General features: G+C 40.4%; 1 pseudogene across 1 annotated transcript; it reads left to right on the top strand.

Moving 5' to 3' along the window:
* The first annotated feature begins 3,112 nt into the window (after nucleotides 1-3,112).
* Nucleotides 3,113-16,740, top strand: LOC311596287 (annotated as a pseudogene). Its single transcript has 2 exons — nucleotides 3,113-3,243; nucleotides 16,051-16,740. The product of its transcript is annotated as an uncharacterized misc_RNA (transcript).
* The last annotated feature ends 5,082 nt before the right edge of the window (nucleotides 16,741-21,822 follow it).

The following is a 21,822-nucleotide window of genomic DNA, read 5'->3' on the forward strand; positions in this document are numbered from 1 at the left end:
AACAACAAAGAGGTCATGAAGTGAAGAGAGCAAAGAAGTGTACATGGGAGGGGTAGGAGGGGAGAAATGGAAGGAGAAACTGATGCAATTATATCTTCATTTCAAATAATAAAAATGGAATTTTAAAAACTGGATTTTCAAATCAAGTTGTTAATACAATAAGCAATTTAAATTTGAAACTTAAATTTGAACAATAGTTTCAATGATGCTGTGGTTATTACTGATCTTTCCAACTCTGACAAAATGTGCAGCTCTTTTGGTCTTTTCAGAGAAAGGTTAAAAAAAAGAGTAGTTTTGACAAAATGAAGGAGCCAAGGAGGACTGTAAGTGCAATTCAGGTATCTCTCTCTGCAAGTCTCAGAAATAGCTCTTGGCTGGAGTTCCAAGCAACTGCCCCTCACTCGTTCTCACAAGTAGCCTTGAGTAATTCGAAGCTGTTACAGGTGGAAGCCTGCATCATATTGACTAGTTTCATCTCTTTAGCAGATTTAACATATACTTAGGATGCTTATTTTTCTCTAGTGTATGATGTGTCCTCTGAAGCCTAAACTGTTAGTCTTAAATTAACAAGTAAGATTTTCCTGGCAGAATAAATGCCTTACGTTTTCTACACTATACTATCTTAATATTCGAATATGCAACTGAAATCAGATGTGGAAGATTTCCTGGTGCCAAAAATGGGCCACTGTCACCTTCCCCTGCTGTGGTAGAGCATAAAGTAATGAGAAGAGAAATCCAATCACGAAAGTCCTTGGAGGTTGGAATTGCCCAGTGTTTGCCTTAAGGTTCCAGAGGCTAGCAGAGAAGTTGGCATGGGCAAGAGTTTCTACAAATGCTTGCTGAGTTCACATGTGAAAAAATTTCACAAATGAGTCAAAACGAAACAAAGGTTAGACTTCTTGAGGCAACTCTATACGGACTGATGCCTCTGGTTTCCTCTGGTGGAAGCAGTTAATCAAAGCGGAGTGGTCATCACTCTGTCCGTGAGGGAGAGCACCCAGACACAGATGGCCAGCCCCATTGCTGATTGCCCTTGTGACCTTGAGCAGGGATCCACAGTTGCATCTTCTGGAAAATGGTAGAAATAATGCTTAAGGGGGTCAAAAAAAAAAAGAACAAAATGTTCTTCATTCAAGAACAGGCAACCGTAGATGCCCTGCACGCATGAGCTGTAATAGGAGCGTGGTAAACAGAGCTCAAGTGAGACACTGGACTTCGTGACCTCACTTAAAAGGGGCAGAAGCTATGTAAAAGCAGAAAGGCTGCTCTATAACCCTGGCCTGGCAGGTATTTCAGAGGTTGAAAGATGACAGTTATTGAATTAATGTTTACAGCAGTCATTTATTATAAATTAATCATTTATTATGATCAACACCCAACACCTGGCTCAAAATGGAATTCAGGGTTTTTCAGAGCACTGCTACAGAGAACAAGCAGATACACATATACATATGTGTGTGTGTGTTGCTATATATATTGCTGTAGAAGAAGTGTAAAACCAAAATCAAAATGAGACTATAAGAACCTAAGAGCATATAGGAGGTTCCTAAAACACACACTGAATTACTGTTTAATTCAAAAGACCAACACATGCATGTACATGTGCACATTTGTACAGAGGACTAACATGACAAATGTGACTAAAGAGCTGGAGAATGTATGATGATACTCCTTGCTACACACTGGATTTTTCATAACACCTACCTCCATTCCAAGAGTGTAGCAACATAACACACGAGGCGCTCAAACACAGTCACGTTGTACACTATGGGCTATAGATTAAATAAATCAGAGTAAGCAAGTTGACACTGTGTACTTCTCCTCAAACCCAACCCACTGTGACTAAAATCAGAACCCAGCCAAGATGCTTTGTGCCAGTCTCTGGCAGAACTGCACGTAGGGACTTTGTGAACTACATAGACTCTACTTTAATTCAACACTGATGTCTTACGTCGTGTCCTCTTGTGGTGCACTGGGAGACTTCTGTAAATAGTGTGAAAGGAAAACTGGAGAAAAAATGGAAAAGAAAAGAAAGGACAGAGCATAGAATAGGGTGAAATTCCAAGCTAGTCTTGGACTACCTATGTTCCAATTAGAGAACATACGAATTCATCTCACTTAAGCCAGTGTTCTTCCTGTATCTTTACTAACATCCTGATGTGCAATTTCCAATCAAAAGATCTTTCTGGACTACCCTGAAACACCTTAAGGCTCTTTCTGGTCACCTGTGTCACTTTTATACTTAACTTTTATCTCACCTTTTAGAATATGACTGAGCAAATTATTGTATTTCAAGATATTGGAAGCCTTTGTTTAAGCCAAATTGTATTGAATTAAATCTAACTTATTGAATTATCTATATATACCCTGAGAACAACTTCTTCCTATTTAATCATAAATATGGGCTTAAGGATTTTGGTTTGCAAAAAACTAATATAGAAAAAAATGGAAAATTGAATTTACCTACCAAAAAGTAGTTCACTGCAGGTCTTTGTTAGTACCACTAGATGTCCAAGAATCTGTCCCTTCCTTTCAGCCAAATTTATGTCACTGGCAATGTTCCAATGCATATTCCTTCCATGTGGCTTCAAAATCAGACTCCAGCTGATCAAGATTATAGTTTTTCAGCTTATAAACCACTGAACAATGCACTTCCCCAGATGCCATGTATTGCATCGGTACTCAGTAGATATTCATTAGTCCACCTCCACTTTCATAACTCCTTTTGGCATTAGTGTTGACCATGGGTTTTGCTTTGGCTAATGGAATGTTACTACTTGTGAGGTGAGTTAGAGATGAAGTAGGTTTTCTCAGTGGCAGTTGATCTTCGACCCTTAGTTTTCATCATTAGGAGGCTATGCTTTCATTTAAGTAGCCCCTGGCCTAGGAAGGATAGAGGATACATGGAACAGGATCCTGGCCAAACCCAGGTTCATACAGCCAGACACCAGCCAATCTTAGCATGATGAAAGAGAAATAAGTACTTGTTGTTATATACAACAAAGATGTTGCCCCATGTAGCACCTATGGGGCAAAAACTAATATACATGTAGAATTCCAGAAGCATTCTTTGATCTGATATCATTAAGTCAGTGGTTCTCTAGAAGTGGCCATGATCATTACTCAAGGAACAGAGGCTGCATTACCTATAAACTTGCTGATAACAATCACTGAAGGCAAGAAAGAAGAACATGCTGATGAAGACAAGGGAGAGGTGGAAGAGCAAGAAGTGATATTGCCAGGGTGACGTGAGGGGTACAGGAGGAGATGGAGTGGGAAGTAGGGGGTGGATACCATCTAAGTATATTGTATTCGTGTATAAATTGACCAGAGAAGATCTGTGTGTTCTCCTTCATTGTGTGAGTGCTGGCCTTGAGCCCTCAGAAATGTGTCCTTAAACTGGAGTAGCCATGTAAGTCAGGAAGATAGTAAGAGACCATGAGGAAAGCTCTCAAAGGAATGATAGAATGCAGGTGGTATAAGGAGGAAATGAGAGAAATGAGGCAAGAAGAGTTATTTATGGTGGGAGAGGGAAGGGAGGAGTATAAAAGATAGTGTATATTTGATGTTAAGACTCCACTGCTGAAGATAACACATACCTGAGCCATACAACATGGAGGCATCGAGCTGATTCTAACCTGGAAGTTTCACCCCTACTGTCCATCTCACACAGTGCTGGGAGGTGCTATATAAGCTATTGGTGGAGCCTTCACCCAGCTCTGCAACCTGTGAGGTACAATAATACCCGGCCTGAGCACTGGTGCAATAGTGACGTAAATGTTAATGGAAGTTACCAACCACTTCTTGATTAGATTTGAGGCCCACTCCACGAGGTGGAGCTCACAGCAGGTACTGTTGACCAGACCAAGAACTGATGGTTGAGTAGACCATAGGCTGTAGGGAAGAACCTACCACTGTTACTGTGTTAGGTGGACACAATATTAAACTCTCTAAGTTCCCATCTTTTTACTCATAGGTAGTACATCTCTAAATCATCAGAGAAGCTTCTTTTTGCAGAAGATGGTGATTAAAAACAGAGACACAAAAGTAGTCAGTGTGAAGAGAGTAATAGACTGCTCAGCGCTAAGTGAGACCTCTGTATTAACCTGCCCCATGCCTCTTAAGACTCAAAGATCATCAAAGAAGAGAAGGCAGAAAGATTGTAGGAGGCAGAGGCGATGGACGATTGCAACAAAACAGTGTTTTTCTGGGCATGACAGGGGTGTTTCACAGAGGGAATCAAAATGGCCAGACAAAATCCCAGCAAGGATGGGAAGGGGGTCTCAAATCTGACTCCTGTTTGGGTAAGTACTGGCAATTGACCACTTTTAGGAATGCAGAAGTCAGTTTTCTTTGAGGATGCAACTTGAGAGCTTACCCCTGCTCAGTTAGATGACCCTATACTCATGCATATATTGGCAGTAACAACAATGCAGTTATTAGGTTTAAATACGAAAAGAGTTCAGGAAGTTGGGAGAAAGTGGAAGAGGAATAAGAGAGGAAGTGAAGGGGAAGGAACAGGGATGAGCTTGAACAAAACCCACTGTTCTTGCCTATGAAATTCTCAAATACTAAAAATTAAGTTTCTAGCTGGGCATGATGGTGCATGTCTGTAATTCCAGCACTCAAGGAGTCAGAGACAGGTAGATCTCTGTGAATTCAAAGCCAGCCTGTTCTACAAAGTGAGTCCTGAAGAGCTAATCCTGTCTCAAAAAAGAAATTTAAATTACTAAAGAAAAAAATTTAAAAGATCACTGGGATTGGTAGATAGCTCAGTCATCAAACTACTTTCCATGCTAGCACTATGGCCTGAGTTCTACTCCTAGAGTCCACACAAAAAATGCAAGGTAAGATGCCACACATGTTCAATCCCAAAAGTGGAGCCAGAGATAAACAAATCCCTGAGGAATCACTGCCTAGCCCAGTTAGCTTAAGCAATAGGTCCCACTCCCCACTGAGAAATTTTGTCTAAAAAATGCAAAGCAGGTGACACCTGAACAATGAAACTCAAGTTTAACCTCTGCCTTCCGCACATATGTCCATGCACACATATGCACACTCATGCACACACACACACACCAGCTGTCCAACTGATTCTGGCTCACTGTAAGACTTGAAACCCACAGATCTAGATCATACATACAGCCATCCTGTGCTCCATCATGGTGATGTGATGCCTCCACTCCAGGCTAAATAAAGGTGCAAAGCATTCTGCTAATTTAAGAAGGAAACAAGGTTGTGGGGTTTTTTGTTTGTTTGTTTGTTTGTTTGTTTGTTTGTTTGTTTTTTGATGGGATAGTTATTTCCCCTGTAATTTTAGTTGTAGCTTGTCCCTTTGGGGCGGAATTTTCCTTCTAGTAATTTCTGACCACTTCCCCTTGGTGTTGGTGAGGAGGCCTGGTAGCATGCAGAAAAAGAATAGGAAAGCTACCAAGATGAGACTTGATAGACTGTGACCATATGGTGGGGGAGGAGGTCCTCTTCTGAAACAGACCTAGGGGGTGGGAATAGGGTGAAAGAGAGAGGGAAGGAGGAATGGGAAGAGACAAGCAAGGGGATAAAAATTGAGATGTAATCTGAATAAATGAATAAAAGAGGAAAAAAAGGAAACAAAGATACTATGAAGGGAAGGAACTTCAATCACTACTGCAGCGTTATTAAAACAGAGTTCTCACACTGGGCAGAGAGCTCACTGGATAAAAATACTTACTAGACAAGGATAAGATCAGAGTTCAGATTTTCTGCACCCACATAAAAGCCAGGCATGCCACTTTGCCTGTAACTGCTACACTTGGAGGTGTAGTAAGAGACTAGAAGATCACTAGAGATTATACAGGCTTAGCATCCTCTCCAAAAATGCTTAGGGTCAGAAAAGGACCCAGTTTCAAAAGATTAAGGCGAAAAGGGGTAGAGCAGGGTACCCAGTGTCCTCTTCTGGCTTCTGTATATGCATACAGGTACATACATCTGTACATGCATGCATACACCCTACACACAAAGCATACACATAACACATATGCACAGATGAGAGAGGGAGCTAATTGAAGAGACAAGAAGAAGAACATCAGTGTTTTCAACAATTCTGCAGGAACAAGAAAATGGGCACAAGAAAAGATGTCTTGTCTGCTGTTCAGTTCATGAAATTGATTGAGGCAAGCAATGATATAGTTATCTCTTCAATTTTGCTGACATTCAATACAGATCTGATGAATTAAATAAAAGGACACGGTTTGGGATACAGCGAACCATGTATCATTTTCAAAAGTGATATGAGTTGTCACACAAATCTTTCTTAGTACAACTAAGATAGATATTGTTCTTAGACAAACAGTGCCCATCTATCAGACAGTTGAATTCCTTTGACCGAGTCTGATGAACCAATAGAGCAACCTATGGTTTTCAGTGATCTGAGATATGTAAATGAACTACAGACTCTAATGACTGACATTATTTTTTAATCTCTTCTTAAAATCTGGAAATAAAAGAACTTTAGAACTCAAAGGAGATATTGAAAACTAAAAATATATTTTTAAAAAGTAGTTATTCCACACAGACAACAACAATAATGATGAAGCTACAGGAAAATAGAAAAGGAGGAGGAAGGGAGAGAAGAAAACAGAGAAAGAGAAGGACCCCAGGGGTTAGTGTATATTTCCAGTATAATAGATGAACAAATAAGAATTAGAAAAGATTGAAGCATTACGCATCCAGGAAACTAACAGGCCTCTAAACTGAAGAGAACAAAACTGAGTAACTGTCTCTCAGGAGATTGAAGTAGCTGAGCACATCACATCCGCCATCAGAAAACAGAAACTGATGATCACATGCATGCTGCTTGGTCCCCTTCTCTGTTTACACGGCCAGGATCCTAGGCAGGGGGATGGTTGGTGAGTCTTCCCACCTCAGCATATGTAATCAAGATAATCCCCTACACCATGCCCAGAACCCATCCCCAGGTAATTCCAGATTCATCAAATTAACCATCATACAAGAGAAAGAAGCTGTGTGGTTATCACAATTGTTGCAGGAAAGGCCTCTGACAAAGTTAAACATTCATTCATGCTAAAAAGCCAAAGAAACTAGAAACATAAAGAACATACCTCAACTTTATGAAGGCTATATACAATAAAACTACAGTCAATATCATAATAGAAGAAAGCTGACACAATTCTCCAAAATTAGAAATGAGACAAAGCCATCCACCCCTTTCACTCCTATTCAGTATAGCCCTTGAGGTCTTAGTTACAGCAATTGTACATGAAACATTATGTAAATAAGAAATTAATAAATAGAATTATCCCTATCTGCAAACAATAAGACCCCCATGCTTATTAGATCCTAAATATTCCACCAGAATACCCTGAGATCTGATAAACGCTTTAAGAAAAGTAAGATACAAAATAAATCACAACAGTAACTTTGATATATACCAATAATGGACATGCTAAAAAAAAACAGAATAACACATTTCACAGTAGCCTCAAAATAAATAAATAAATATAGATAGATAGATAGATAGATAGATAGATAGATAGATAGATAGATAGACAGACAAAATACCTAAGGATAAGCCTCTCAAAGAAGGTGACGCTGCAGTGAAAACTTTAAAAGACTTAATAACTGAAGCCACTAGAAATGAAAACATATCAGCAGAATAAACTTTATAAAAATGGTTATATTACCAAAACTACTCTACCAACTTGATGACTCTTCTATGAAAATCCCAATGGCATTCTTCACAGAAAAAAAATTGTATATATACAAAATATCTTCAAGTAGTCAATGCAATCCTGGATTAACAAAACAATGTTTACACCCAATTTCATTATATGTGTCAGATAGCAAGTAAGAGGAAAGTCCAGTACTGCAACACAGGCCAGTGGAACAGCACAGAGATGCTGAAGTAAAGTAACCAGCCATGGGCATCTGATTCTCAACAGAGGTACAGAAACATTCATTAGAGAAATGACAGCATCTTCTCCAGTGCTGGAAAACTCCAGATCTTGCAAAATATAACCTTTATACTCCTTAAACAATAGCTTCCCGTGTACTTCAGCCCCTGGTAACTGCTATTTTACTTTCTGTTTCTATAAGTTGCATTGTTTTACGTACCTCATAAAATTAAGTCAGTTATGTATTATATTATGCATAACATATATTACATATCCCATTTCTGTTTAGCAAGACCAGAACGTTGTAGATTTGTTCCACAAAATAACAATATTTAACATTATTGAACCATAGAGTTAAGATGGTAAACTTAACTGTATGTGGTTTTTACTGTAACAAAAAATAATTTTAATAAAGGGATTTCTCTGCCTAGTCTGATAGAACCAGGGAAAGCTGCTATAATCATTTTAAAGGTGGCAATCATAGAAGACTGTGGAATCCAAAAATCAAGTAAAAGACAGATATGGTTTTCCCCTGCACAGACTGATGAATCACTCTGGGTACCTACAGGGAAGAAAGAAGAGCTATTATCCACATGAGCAGAGCTGAGCAAATTCACAGGCAGAGTCAGACTCTGCAGAAAGCCTCCTGATGTGAGGAATAATGAGTGTGCTCTCTGGAGCTGCAAATAAAAAAAGCATTTAGGTTAGAATTTTATCTCCTAAAATGACAGCAAAAATTTTGCATTTTATGTTTTAGACTTGCTCCAAAAAAAAAAAAATCATGTGCTTAAAAAATAAGAGCTGGAGCTAGAGGTTTAGTCCTGTAATTGAGTGCCTGCACACCATGCAGGACCCCCTGAGCTTAATTCCCAGCACCACATAAGCCAGATGTGGTAGTGCATGCCTGGAATCCCAGCCCTGGACTAATGAAGATAGGAGGGTCAGAAAAAAACCAAGGTCATCCTTAGCTACCTAGTGAGTTTGGCTGGAGCGCGGGACCCATGAGCAGTGGTTATAATAAATAAAACATGTTTCAATGAGGACTCTACCTGCTATCATGAACATGCATCCAATATGGAAAAGGCAGAGAACACATTGTATGATACTTTATCCATTCTTCTCTTCTGAGTTTCGCAATCTAACTCTTGGATTTTAATTATCTCCTTGTTACAGATTAATTACTCCTGCTCATAAATCCCAGAGATTGTTCTTGGAAGGAACAGCTCATATTGTCCCAGTTCTGTCTCCATGGGGCCATCAATCATTTTTGGAAAAGCAAGATCAGTGTGTCACTGGCCAGAAAAGCAGTCCTAATGCAAACCACCCCGCAATGGTTTTGTAACCCCAGGTCTACTGTTGTCTCTGGGTAAAGATGTCTGTTTGCTGAATGTAGAGAAATCACTATCTCACCAGCTTTCCACACTGTCATGGTGCCTCTGAAGAATGTCAAGGAGAGAACCTTCCACAAACTTGCCAAAGGAAGCTCAATAAATCTGAGTTTACTTTGCTGGAGAAATGTCATTTGGCTCCACTCTATCAATGTCTCATGGTCTCACTACTCTTCGAATACTATTGAGCTATAAATAGTGAACATTCAGGACTATGAAATGGAAACTGGAATCTCTCCAGGAATTAGACTAGTGTACTCTGGGCTAGGCCATGCTTGAAGGACAAAGTACAGACTCCTTTACAAAAGAGCCACAGTTGCTATGTGTATCTCAAAGCTTAGTTGCACTGACAGACATGAACCTGAAGCAAATGCTCCTGGAAGTGCTGGGAATAATGGAGAGGGAGTTTGAGGATGAAGAACTTAATGCAATGCAATCAGAACTTGCCTTCATGAGGCATAGTTTCAAGTCAAGTTGATAAATACTACCTACACAACCCTAAAAAGGCACCATCAAGTGTCCAATTTTATGGTGTCTGCTCTATTTTGAAAAATAATTCAGAGGCGGAAAGGACCGAGTTGATATATAGTGTTGAAAGGGGCTGAATAAACTTAATGATGTTCCAGCAGGTTTAGTAAAAAGAGACAAATAAATAATGGAATTTGATATTCAGGAAAAATTTGAGGCTAGTGAAAGTGCTCAGTGGGTGATGCCCTTACTAAAAGAGCCACAAAGGCTTGAATGCGGATCCCTAGAGCTCATGGAGAGCCAGGCGCGGCCACATCTGCGGTCTCAGTACTCCTGCAGTGAGAGGAGAGGGAGACAGAAGATCCTATAGAAGCTTGGGGGACAACTAAGCTGAAGTGTGCAGCACAATAACAAACAGTAAAGGTGGCCAACCTCCAAAAGGATGGATGCCTGGCATTGTCCCTTCACCTCCATACAGGTACCATGGCACGTGCATGACCACACTCTAGCACAGGAATGCTTATGCACACGTGTGTGTTTGCATGCACCAACACACACACACACATACATACACATGCACTAATAGTAATAATAATAATAATAATAATAATAATAATAATATCCATAAAGCAAACCACCCATATGCTTCAGTGTACATGCAATTATTTTTCTCTATTTGCCTTCTTATCACACTTCTATCAGTCTATGCACTCCTCTAATAACCCATCATTCATCTTTTTTTTTTTAATATCTCTACATTAAGGCTCAAGGGATGGATCAGTGACTCAGGGCCCACACTACTTTACCGAGGACCTGAATTTGGTCCTCATGCGGGGCATTTCACAACAACCTGTTACTCCAATCCCCAGGGAATCCAAAGGCTTCCAAAGCCATCTGCAGGAACACACAGATATGCTCTCGCAGACTGACAGGCACACACATAGTTGAAATGTTTTCTTCTGTTTTTCATCTTAAATTGCTGGCATCAGCCCAGCTTAAATGTATCGCAGTTCATTTGACAAGTGATGGCCCCGTATCAGGCATCATCCCTGTTTCAATCTATATCTACACTATCTTCACCCCAAAACAAAATATGCATAAAGCTATAGAATAGTAACATTATCATAACACCTTCCTTGGGTTGTCAAAACTATCTGACAGTCGTAGTTGACTTTCTAGGTAGCTCATGACAAGAGAGTCAGGTGAAATGTCGGATCTTATCTCCCACCTAGAATCTGAAAAGCAACTATATGTAAGGGGGAAAAAAGCCCTCCGTTCAGTGCTCTGACAAATACAGGTGGCCACACCCTGGCCCAGAAAGTTCCCTAACAGTAGCAGACAAGAATGAAGCAGGTTTATACCTCAGGCTCCAGCACAGTAAAGCCATAACTTTCATCTGTTTTCTTGCTGTTTCATCTATCAATGAGAAACGTCATCTGGCATTTGTCTCGGCACAGGAATTCTCTAAATAAATGATAGTAGAAGGCATTTAGGGTTTTTTTTTTTTGACATCTGGTGCAAGGTGAGAAACCACTATGATTTCTTATGTTGATGCTCCGTTCCCCAGGGTCTTTAGTGGAAGTTGTTGAGCGTAGCTCCTGCAGATTCTAGGTCTGGTAGTTATAATGCCACATGGCTAGCAAGTCTCTGCTGTTGAAATGGGAAATAAGAGCTTTAGCCATGGAGCCCAGAAGAACCTACAACCAACATAGCACCCTCATCTTAAAGAATGGGAAGGTACCCCAAGATCCAGGGAATGTAGATAAAATGCCCCTGTCCTTCACCTGGCTGCTGCTGCTTACTGACTGTGCCAGGGATGTCTTGACCCAAGGCAACCATGCAGAAAGCAAAGACACTGCACTCAGAACTGGGACAGGTACACAAAGAACTAGACAGTCACCCAAGGGCAAGACTCTTTACCTGTTGTTGTTTATACCTCGGGCATAGTAGGAGGACCCCTGCACTGTTGCACCCACACATCTGAGCTGGCTCCTTTGCAGTCAGGTCACCAGTAGGTTGGAAGACACCATTTTGAGTGCATTGACAATGAAAAGGTCATGTTCATGGTTTTTTTGGTTTTTTGTTTTTGGTTTTTTTTTTTTTACTTTTGACAAAAAGTTTCATGATGTTGCCCAGGTTGCCCTAAAACTCAATTGCCTTCAGAATGATAACGTGACAGCCATGACTCTTTAATCCCTGGCTTTGTGTTGGTAGCCATCCATTTCCCCCATTTTAGAACATAAGGTCAATAGAATTCTACTGAATCATTATTGTAAGGCTTCCAATGCTTGCATGCGTCAGTAGTTTATCCTTATGGGTGCTACACTAGTCTACTGCATGACCACACCGCACTTTGTTCATCTTGTTGATGACCACACAGTCTTTTTCCAGTTCAGAGCCATTATTAATAAAGCTGCAATAACCATTGACTGTACGTCTTTTTGCTCCTTTTTGTCAGGACTGGAAGTGAAATCACTGTGTCAAGTAGTGGGTTATACATCTATCTTAATTTTACAAAAACAGTCAGACCTTTATCCAAATTGATTGTTTCATTTCATGTTCCTAACAACAATGTGGGACAGTCCTGTCTGCTGCACAACTTCATCAACCTCAAGGCCAGCAGTCTCTGCGTGTAGAACATTCTAATAGATGTGTCTTGTCTTTTGGCTCTCTTCCTAATGATGTTGTTAGATGCTGGGACCAAAAAAGAAGGGGAAAAAATAACCCCACAGATTATACCAGCATCGATTGACAACACAGAACAGAGAAAGAAGAAAACAGGAACAGGAAGACAAGCAACAATGAGTCTTCATGGTGCACTTTAATTAGATTTTGCTCTATAACACTTCCATGAGTTTTACGTGTTCCTGAGAGCATGTTGGGAAGGCACATCAGACGAATACTCAGACCCATAATTTATATTTTATTTTTGCTTCAAAACATAAGGCCAGAGAAACATGTTCAACGCGTTATTTACAAAACTGCATCTCCTCAGAGAATGCTGGGGAAAACAAGAGCACGATTCATCTATGGGGTTCATTATTATCTGTCCACATTGTACACAGCAGTCACTCCCAAAGTTTGAAGAATTCAGCGTAATGACAGCATACAGTGCTTAATCTTGATTCTAGTCTGAATGTGTGGGAATTGTCATCACACTCAGGGGAAGCAGTCATTTGTTGTTGTTGTTGTTTTTTATCTGAAGTAAATAAAGTAAAAACCTTTTCTAGTGAGGCCCAAAATATCTCAGCAAAAAAGAGTCCACTTGTCTTATTCACAAGTGACTTTTTTTTCTAAGGAAAAAATTTATTAAATATTTTTTTCTAAAGTATTGTGTCATGTCACCAATTTCATAGATAAAAACTTCAGGAATATCTGGGTGTCCTGTAGGAGAAGTTTGTGAGCTTCTCGCTTCCTTCATGATAAGATGGATGTCCTTGTTAGAACACATCTCTTCTGGACATAGATCCCTTAGTGAGAGATGAGCCCCCTGAATGGGTCTTTGTATGTTTGTAAGCCAGAACCCCATATAAAGTCTTACACTAGAGAAAGTTCCAACCTACTTAGAAGCCACCTGGAATGTAGGCAGGACATCCAGGACTAACTAAGCCCACTGCACCTCCCTTTGTGGCCCCACCTGGAGGCTGGGCAAGCCAGTGGGTTCCTAATGGGTTCGCTTTCCTTACGTGTGAAAATAAGGGGCATCAGTAGTTAGAAATGCAAGACTATCTTCTCCCCTCTCATCAAAGCACTCTAGTGGCTGCACACAGCCTGGGACTGGAGAGACAAGCCTTGCTGCAGGCTTCCAGACTCATGGGATCGAGCCCATGCCTCCCTCTGTGTCACCATTCCATTTGCGCCCAGGCCTCTGTGGAGTAGCCACACTAGCCTTCCTAAAAGCTCAATTGCCATTTAATTCAAGATGAATAGAGGAAAGTGGTAACAGACCATAAGCATAGCAATTTTAGCTATTTTTACATTGACATCCTTTAGCTTTTCTGATACTCTTAAAATTCCATATCCTTATATTACTGTTTTCCATGTGGGCAACGTACCAAAAAGTCACACATTTGATCACCAAGACTTTAAGCAATAATGATGCACTTTTCTCCTCCAATCGCAAAGCCCAAATCTGGAGAGGCCCTGAACGTTGGTTGAGCGGATGAATAGCTACCTATACAAACCCATGGCCATTTGCTTAATTTATAAATGTTTACAGTGGCTAGGCATTTGAGCTGAATACAAACAAGAGTAAACTGTTAATTTATGGGAGGTAATTTAGTGCACTGCAAAGATAACAAAAGTCTGTATATTCAATTAGGTTTAACTTCTACATCTCCATAACCATGAACAAAATTTCATAGATAAGCCCACTGAAGCAAAATTAGAACAAACTTCATTCAAAATAAGCCAGATGGGAATCAAAATTCCAACTCTTTACATGGACTTGTAACCCTGGAGATTTCAAAAAAAGGACTCTGCCCATCTTGTCAACGTGTGTAGCAGCCCTAATGCCAGATGATCCCACTGCTCTGTGAAGCCATTGCCATGACCTGGCTGTTTCTCACACAAGCTCTCCTATGAGAACAGGGACTGTCTGAAAGCTTCCAGCCCAGACAGGCTGGGTGAAACCACATCCCAATGGCTGCATCAGGTTGGGCTCTGGAGTCAAATACTTCGACCATTTGTGTTAGTGATCCTTTCAGGAGACGCAGATTCAGGGCTTGTTTGTAAGTATACTAGCCATTTCTTCCATGAACTGAATGGGGGGGACATTCTTATTTCTTTTTCTACCAAAAGATATCTGATTTTTTTTAAAAAATAAATTCAGAGAAAACCACTATTCCTTTTTGCTTTGTCCAACACACCCTAGTAGCCTAGGGAACAAACAACGTACTTTGTTCAAATACAATGCAGCAGACAAAATTGCACAGTTTATTTTGAACAGTCTTTTATAGAAACCAATAAAGGAGCCAGGTGTGATGGCTCACCTCTTCTATTTGGGATAAGAATGCTGTGCCCCAGCGAAGATTCCATCACGATTCTCAATTAGTCGGCTCATCCTAAGATAAATCTAAGGCTGCCTTACCACTTAAAGTAATCGGCCACGGCTAATATTTCTTGACAATAAACTGTGCTTTCTCGCTACAAGCAGTGAAGTCCTCCAGCAAACAGGATCCCTGCAAAGAGAGCATGAAGAAATCATGGCTAAGTTTGGTGTTGAAAACTACTAAAATCTCACCTGGGGCAGGAATCCCTTCTTGGCTTTGCATCTTAATAAACTGCACAAATATCCTAAGTCCTCCTGTGTCGTCACATTTCTTACTGGCTACTTATTGTCTGCTCTAATCCACTCCCTGTGTCTCAGCCCCAAACACCTTTTAAACCTTAAAATAAACTAACGAACAAGCAAAGCTTTTAACCCAAACACCTTTGGGTGGTTTGCCAGGCCTTTGACAGTCTGGCTGAGCTTCCTGAAGGGCAGTGATGGTTCAGAAAGGCTGTCTGTCCCTGACCACAGTCTCCAAAGAGTCATTCATCCTCTTGGTAGTTTCTCCCTAATGCTAGCCACAACCAAGATTTTTATGATCTTCTGTATTTATTTGACTGTCCTCTCTACTACAGGCATAAATTCTGTCTTTTTCCAGAGTCCAATACAGATATCACACTTAGTATGGACTTGCCTAGTATATAAATGAGCGAACAACTTCAGTCTTTCTCTTTCTCTCTCTCCTTCCCTCCTTATTTCTCTGCCTCCCACCCCCGCCACACACACACACACACACACACACACACACACACACACACACACACACAATATCAGAGTAATGGTAAAGAAATCCTTCTAAACTGCTGTATCACTAACCTAAGAATATTAAATAAGTTGCTCCGTTTATGCTAAGGCTATACAGCCTACACCCTCAGACTTATAGAAAAAATCCTGAATTACCAAGGGCCTGGCCCTTGGAAATAACAGTTTGAGCAGCGCCAAAAGCATAGCTACTGCTACTAAGCACCTGTGAGACATCCTGGATTGAACCCCTTCATTTGCACAGCAAGTAGAGGTAAAACATCAAAGACACTGAAAAATTCAGACAGCGGACATTTGGAGGCCAAGCCTAAAGGGGGTATAACGACATCTGCACATGTTCTATTAGTCTGATATTAGTCACGTGGTTAGACTTGCTGCTCTTCAGAAAGAGCAGCCTGAGTAGCGCTGCCCGGTTCCTTGGCGAGGGAGGCTGCGTCCACTTCTGTGCTGCTCGCACGGTGAGCACTGCGAACCAGAGCTGAGTATGCAGGCTGGCCATCGGGTCACGGTGTGGGCGGCGTGGAGGAGAAACCAAGGTAAATATTGGTAACTTGGGAACTGGTGCTGGTAACGGAGAGTTAGAAAGGGCATTCATTCAGTTACTACGAATGCGTAAGAATTGTATGCGTTGCCAGAAATCCTCCAGGTTTTGCCCCTCTGGAATTTGAAGATCCCAGAGACGCAGAAGGTGCAGTTCGAGAACTGGATGGGACGATGATTTGTGGTTCTCGAATGAGAGTTGAGCTATTAACAGACATGCCTTGGAGATCTCGTTTTTGGTAGGCTGCCTGCCCGTCGTCCCTTTGCTCCTAATGATAGATGCTGTGAGTATGGTGAAAAGGGACATTATGCTTATGACTGTCGTCGCTGTAGACGTCGAATAAGAAGCAGATCACGATCTAGATCATATTCCCGAGGCAGGGGAAGGCGATACGGTCTTGCTCACGCAGCAAGAACCGGGATAGAATATCAAGATCAGCGTCTCTTCGACAAACAAGGTCTGTGTCTCTTCGTAGATCCACAACAGCCTCGCTCAGAAGATCTAGGTTTGGTTCTGTGAAAGGATCGAGACCCTGCTCAGGGTCGAGGTCAAGATCCAGGTCTATTTCAAAGATCGAGAAGCAGTCGTCCCCCACCAGGAAGTCCACGCAGAAGTGCACGTCCTCAAACAATGGACTGAAGTTCTCAAGTTCACCCACTAGGGAAAAACTATTTTTGCTTACATTATTGTAAGGGATTTACTATGTAAAATATAACCTAGAAAGGATCAACTATCTAATCAAAATGGATCTGGATTATTACTCTGTAAAATTCACAGCAGTACAATATTGTTTTTGTTGAATGACCTGAAAATGTGGGGTCTTATTTGGCACATTTAAATAAAATGTTTCTAACTAGGGAAAAGAAAAAAAAAAAAGGACAGCTTGGAATAGTTTATCTGTGAAGCAAGGACGAAAACAAGTAAGGCTAGTAAATACATTTAAATATATTCATCTGAGGTATAAATTTCCATTTGAAGATTGTTATGTCAATCCAAGAGCTTTGTCAGTCATTTTTAATATACATGACATTAAAAGGTGTTTGGGGCTGTAAAGCTTTGTCATTCAGTTTCATTTCCTCTTGGGGACACAGGTGCTTTGTAATTCCAACAGGGTCAATTTGTTGGCAGTGGGATCAGAAATCTCTACTTTTGCAACTCTTAACTACCTTCTGAGGCTATGAGCCAGATGTCTCTGCTATCCTATTTTCAGCCTCCAAATTCTTATTTCTTTATTATCTTCATTATCGTTAGTAAACCATACATCTTACTAATAAAATTCGTCACATATTCTTCCAGGCATGTTAATTAAAAGTATTTGTCTTCTTTTCCCTTTACTGTTTATGCTCATTACAGGTATTTTTATCCTGTTTTCAGCTCTTGCCTTTCACAATAGAGGATTTCTGCAGTTTTCTTTTAATTATTTGTTACCCAGGCATAGTCAAAGTGAGGTATTACAAACTCATGTTAAATTCAGTGTATGAATAATTATATGTATCTGTGTGGGAGAAAGAAACAGACAGAGACAGTCAGAAACAGAAAAAAAACTGATACAGAAACAGCACAGACTTCTTCACTGGTAGGTTTCATTCCCAGGTGATCCCACTCAAATGTGCATATTGTACATTGCAATGTGCCATCCCTGCGTGTTGACAGCCACTGGATACTTCCAAACAGCCATTGGATACTTCCCAAGTCACGGGTCCTGCTGAGGAAGGGCTGGTTTTAAGGACTCCATCCAGGCTTTCCGTCTCACCCTCCACGTGGGCTTTCCTACGGACTTCCAGGTTGGCTGACATTTAATTTAATTTATTTATATATTATTTTATGTGTACGGGAATGTGTCTGCATGCATGTCTGCGTAGCACATGTATGCCTGGTGCCCTTGGAGCCCCGAAGAGGAAGTCAGATCCTCTGGAACTTGAGTTATTAATGGTTATGAGCTACCATGTGGGGTCTGGGAATCAAATTTTGGCTTTAAAATTTTGCCGTCATTTTTTCTTCATGGTCTTTCTAGAGCCGTTTGTCCTTCTCTTTAGAGTAATTCTGACAGAGAGTGTAGAGAAAACACTTGTGTTCATCCTGCTGTGCTGGACTGCAAAACCGGGACACCACTTTCTTTACTCCTGTTGTTAAATTGTCTGTGTCACTTTAGTTTTTTAATGATTTTTTAAGTTTTTTTTTTCAAACTTAATGACATAATACAATTATACCATTTCCCGTTCCCTTTCTTCTCTCCAATCCTTCTCATCATCCCCCTTTCTCTTTCTTTTGAATTCATAGTATCTTTTATATAGATATAGATATATAGGTATAGATAGATATAGATATATAAAGATAAATAGATAGATAGATAGATAGATAGATGATAGGTAGGTAATATTTCTGAATACTTAAATATAACTTTACTATCTATATTATATTGCCTGTGTGTGTGTATGACCTCAGGGATGACCTTTTGGTATTGGATAGCCAACTGGGGACCCCTTCTCTGAGAAGACCATTTCTCCTGCTCTCAGCATTCACCAGTTGCCTGTAGTTTTTTGTCTAGGGTTGAGGTGCCAAGAGCTTTCCTCAGTTTTAAGCCTTTCCACTGTAACCAACATTTATCTAGATTGGACTACTCACCCACCTCCAACTGTGGTAGTTTGAATAGGAATGCCTACACAGACTGGGTGTTTGGATGCTTGGCCATAGGGAGTGGCACTATTAGGTGTGGCCTTGTTGGAAAGTACCTTTGAGGCCTCAGATGCTCAAGCCCAGGCTCAGTGGTCCAAGTTCTTTTCCGGCTGCCTGTGGATCCAGTTGTTAGAACTCTCAGTTCCTCCCCCACCATGTCTGCCTGTATGCCACCATGCTTCCCGCCATGATGATAATGAGCTAAAGCTCTGAACTGTAAGCCAGCCCCAATTAAATGCTTTCCTTTATAAGAGTTGCTAAGGTCGTAATGTCTCTTCATAGCAATAAAACCCTAACTAAAGCACCAACAAAGGCCCAGCTTAAGCAGTGCTGTAAAAAAAAGTCCATTCGTAATTAAGATAATAAAGTCATGGTTAAACCTACTCTATTGGGAGAGACTGTATTTTCTAGTCATCACCATTTTATTGGTGATTATGTACATTTTATTTCTATGGCTTTGAATATATGAACCCTATTTCTACTTTTCCAGCCCTAATCATTACAAGTTTGTCAGATTTATCTAAACCTGTATTCTTCTGTAAGTATATGGAATGTGCCATAATCTGTGTCTTCCCAAAATAAGCAAAGACATAAGTACTTCATCATCCTATAATATTTAATGTCACGCATTATGGGATTTTAAACTCCAGATATGTTGCTATTACTTTTTAATATTACATATCAAAGATTAATAAGATATCTCAACATTTCACTGGTTTGTTTACATATCAGTTCTCACAACTCAGATTTTACTCTTTTCTGACTCAGTTTTTCAATTGGTACAATATATCTTAAACTCATTTTTTGCAGAACATTTGTAAGGGTAATCTTTCAGAGACTTAGCAGGTCTGAAAATCCTTTTTTTATCACAGTCTCATACATAAATGAATGTTGTGCTGGATATAGGATTCCAAATTCAAATTTATTTTATCTCAGGACTTGGATGATGCCTTCTTTCCTTACAAGCATTCTGTATCTTAGAGTTTCTTCTCCTTCCAAAGCTTTAAGGATTTTCTCTTAAGGGTTCTGACTATGAACACATTAAGACTCATCGATATATATAAGACCTTTATGACATTCAACCCTTTAAGACAGGAAGACACAAGAGCATATGTCATTCTTTAGCCCAGAGAAGCTTCCTCCTTTGTTTCCTAACCTCTGTTGCAACTGTATCAATTACCCCCTGCTGTGGTAACAAACCACTCCCACATGTCACTGCTTAAAAAGAGTATTTCTTTGCTTCTCTATTCTCTAATCCTGTAGGTTAGCTGGGACACACTTCTACTGGTATTGCCTAAGGCCATGAGTCAGTCCCGGTAGGCTGGGGTAGTCGGGTGGCATGGCTATCAGGCTGAGGCATGCTCTTCATGTAGCTTCTTTGTAGCACGACCATCTCAGGACAGCATTCAGGGACTGCACCATCTATCAAATAATCAACTCTAAAAGAGGAGTTTGTTTGGGTTCACAGTTTTCAGCCCATTGTCAGTTGGCTTATCTCATGGGGCCATGGTTGAAGGCATATGATAGACTAGACATTTTACCTTATTGTGACCAAAAAAAAAAAAAAAAAAAAAAATGTAGAAAGGGGAAGAGTTTGGAGTCCCAATATCTCTTCTGGAAATACTCCCTCAATAACTTATCTACCTTCCACCAGGCCTTGTCTCCTGAGAGGCTGGGTAGCCACCTCCCAATGGCACTAACGGCCAGTGACCAAGCCTTCAATATTGGAAGGAAATTACCCAGGCTCTTAGGAGAAGCAAAGGGGAAATATGAAAAGTTCTTAAGATCCTAGCCTTGGAAATCACACGGCTCCACAATACCCTACTAGTAAATCACAGCACGAGACAAACCAGACTCAAGAACTGGAGAGCAGACCACAGAGCTCAAGCGCGACATAGCAAGCACTGCAAAGAACTTGTTCTCATAATCCTGGATGCCCGTTGACTGTTTGGAAACTGTTTCTGTAAAGAAGTTGGAACTTCTGTGCTCCATCCCAGTGTCTCTAAACTCTTCCTTTTGGGGACTAGAAAATGTAATAAACACTCAAGACTGCATTCACCATTGCCCCTGAGTAGTGCTACTGCTTCTTGCTAGAGCTTTTAGCAATGTCAGACCACAGGGATTACAGAGGTGGCTCACAAGGTATTAAATGCCCCAAGTCCCTACAGACTAATACAATAAATCCTCTCAATAGAACTATGATTCTGGGAAATATGTTCAACTTGTGGAACACGGGGGGCTGAGAATCCCCACTCACTCTGGTGCCATTAATGTTTTCCTTTACATAGAAACACCTCAATAAATATCCACATACGTGTTTAGTTGAAAGAAAAATATCACACTCTCTTACTTAATCACATTCCTTCTAAAACAACCGCAAATCTTTTTAAATACATTCAAAGTATTGGTTTTAATTTGTTTTTTCCCCTTTGGCTCTGCCCTTTCATTTCACAGGTGGGAATTAGGAAAATAAGATGATTTACCTCATTCTCGATTTAAGGCCATCAGGCTTCCAGAAGATCTGGGTACCTTCAAATGATCTAGACCTTACCCAGCTTACGGCCCTGTGCTAATGCTCATGTGTCTTGTTTATTAATCATCATACAAGAGGAATTAAATAAATTTTAATTAAAATTTGAAGTCAAATGCCTTCCCTTCATCATGGCTACACTAATTTGAAGATCGAATGTGAGATAATCTGTAAGAGCCTATCCAAGTATATTCAATCAATCTCAGAAGCCATTCACTTGGCTAATACTCATTCAATATCTACTGTGTGGCAGCTACTTTCGTTAGATAGGGTGGCTCTACTAAAGTCTAGACAGGCAAAGCCCACAATCACAGTGTGTATGTTCTACTGGAACATGAAGAATAAACACGCAAATAATTTTTTTTTTGTCATGTGGTCCTTCATCAGGAAGAAAATTAAGCCAGGATGAGGAATCGTGACATGGCAAGAACAGGTTTTCAGACAGTGACAATCTCTTTCAAGAGTTCCCCGGGCAGCAGAACACTGAATGAAGTGAACAATAATACGACTTCATT

The sequence above is a fragment of the Acomys minous genome, assembly GCF_964271855.1.
Source record: "Acomys minous genome assembly, chromosome: 4".
Lineage (NCBI taxonomy): Eukaryota > Metazoa > Chordata > Mammalia > Rodentia > Muridae > Acomys > Acomys minous.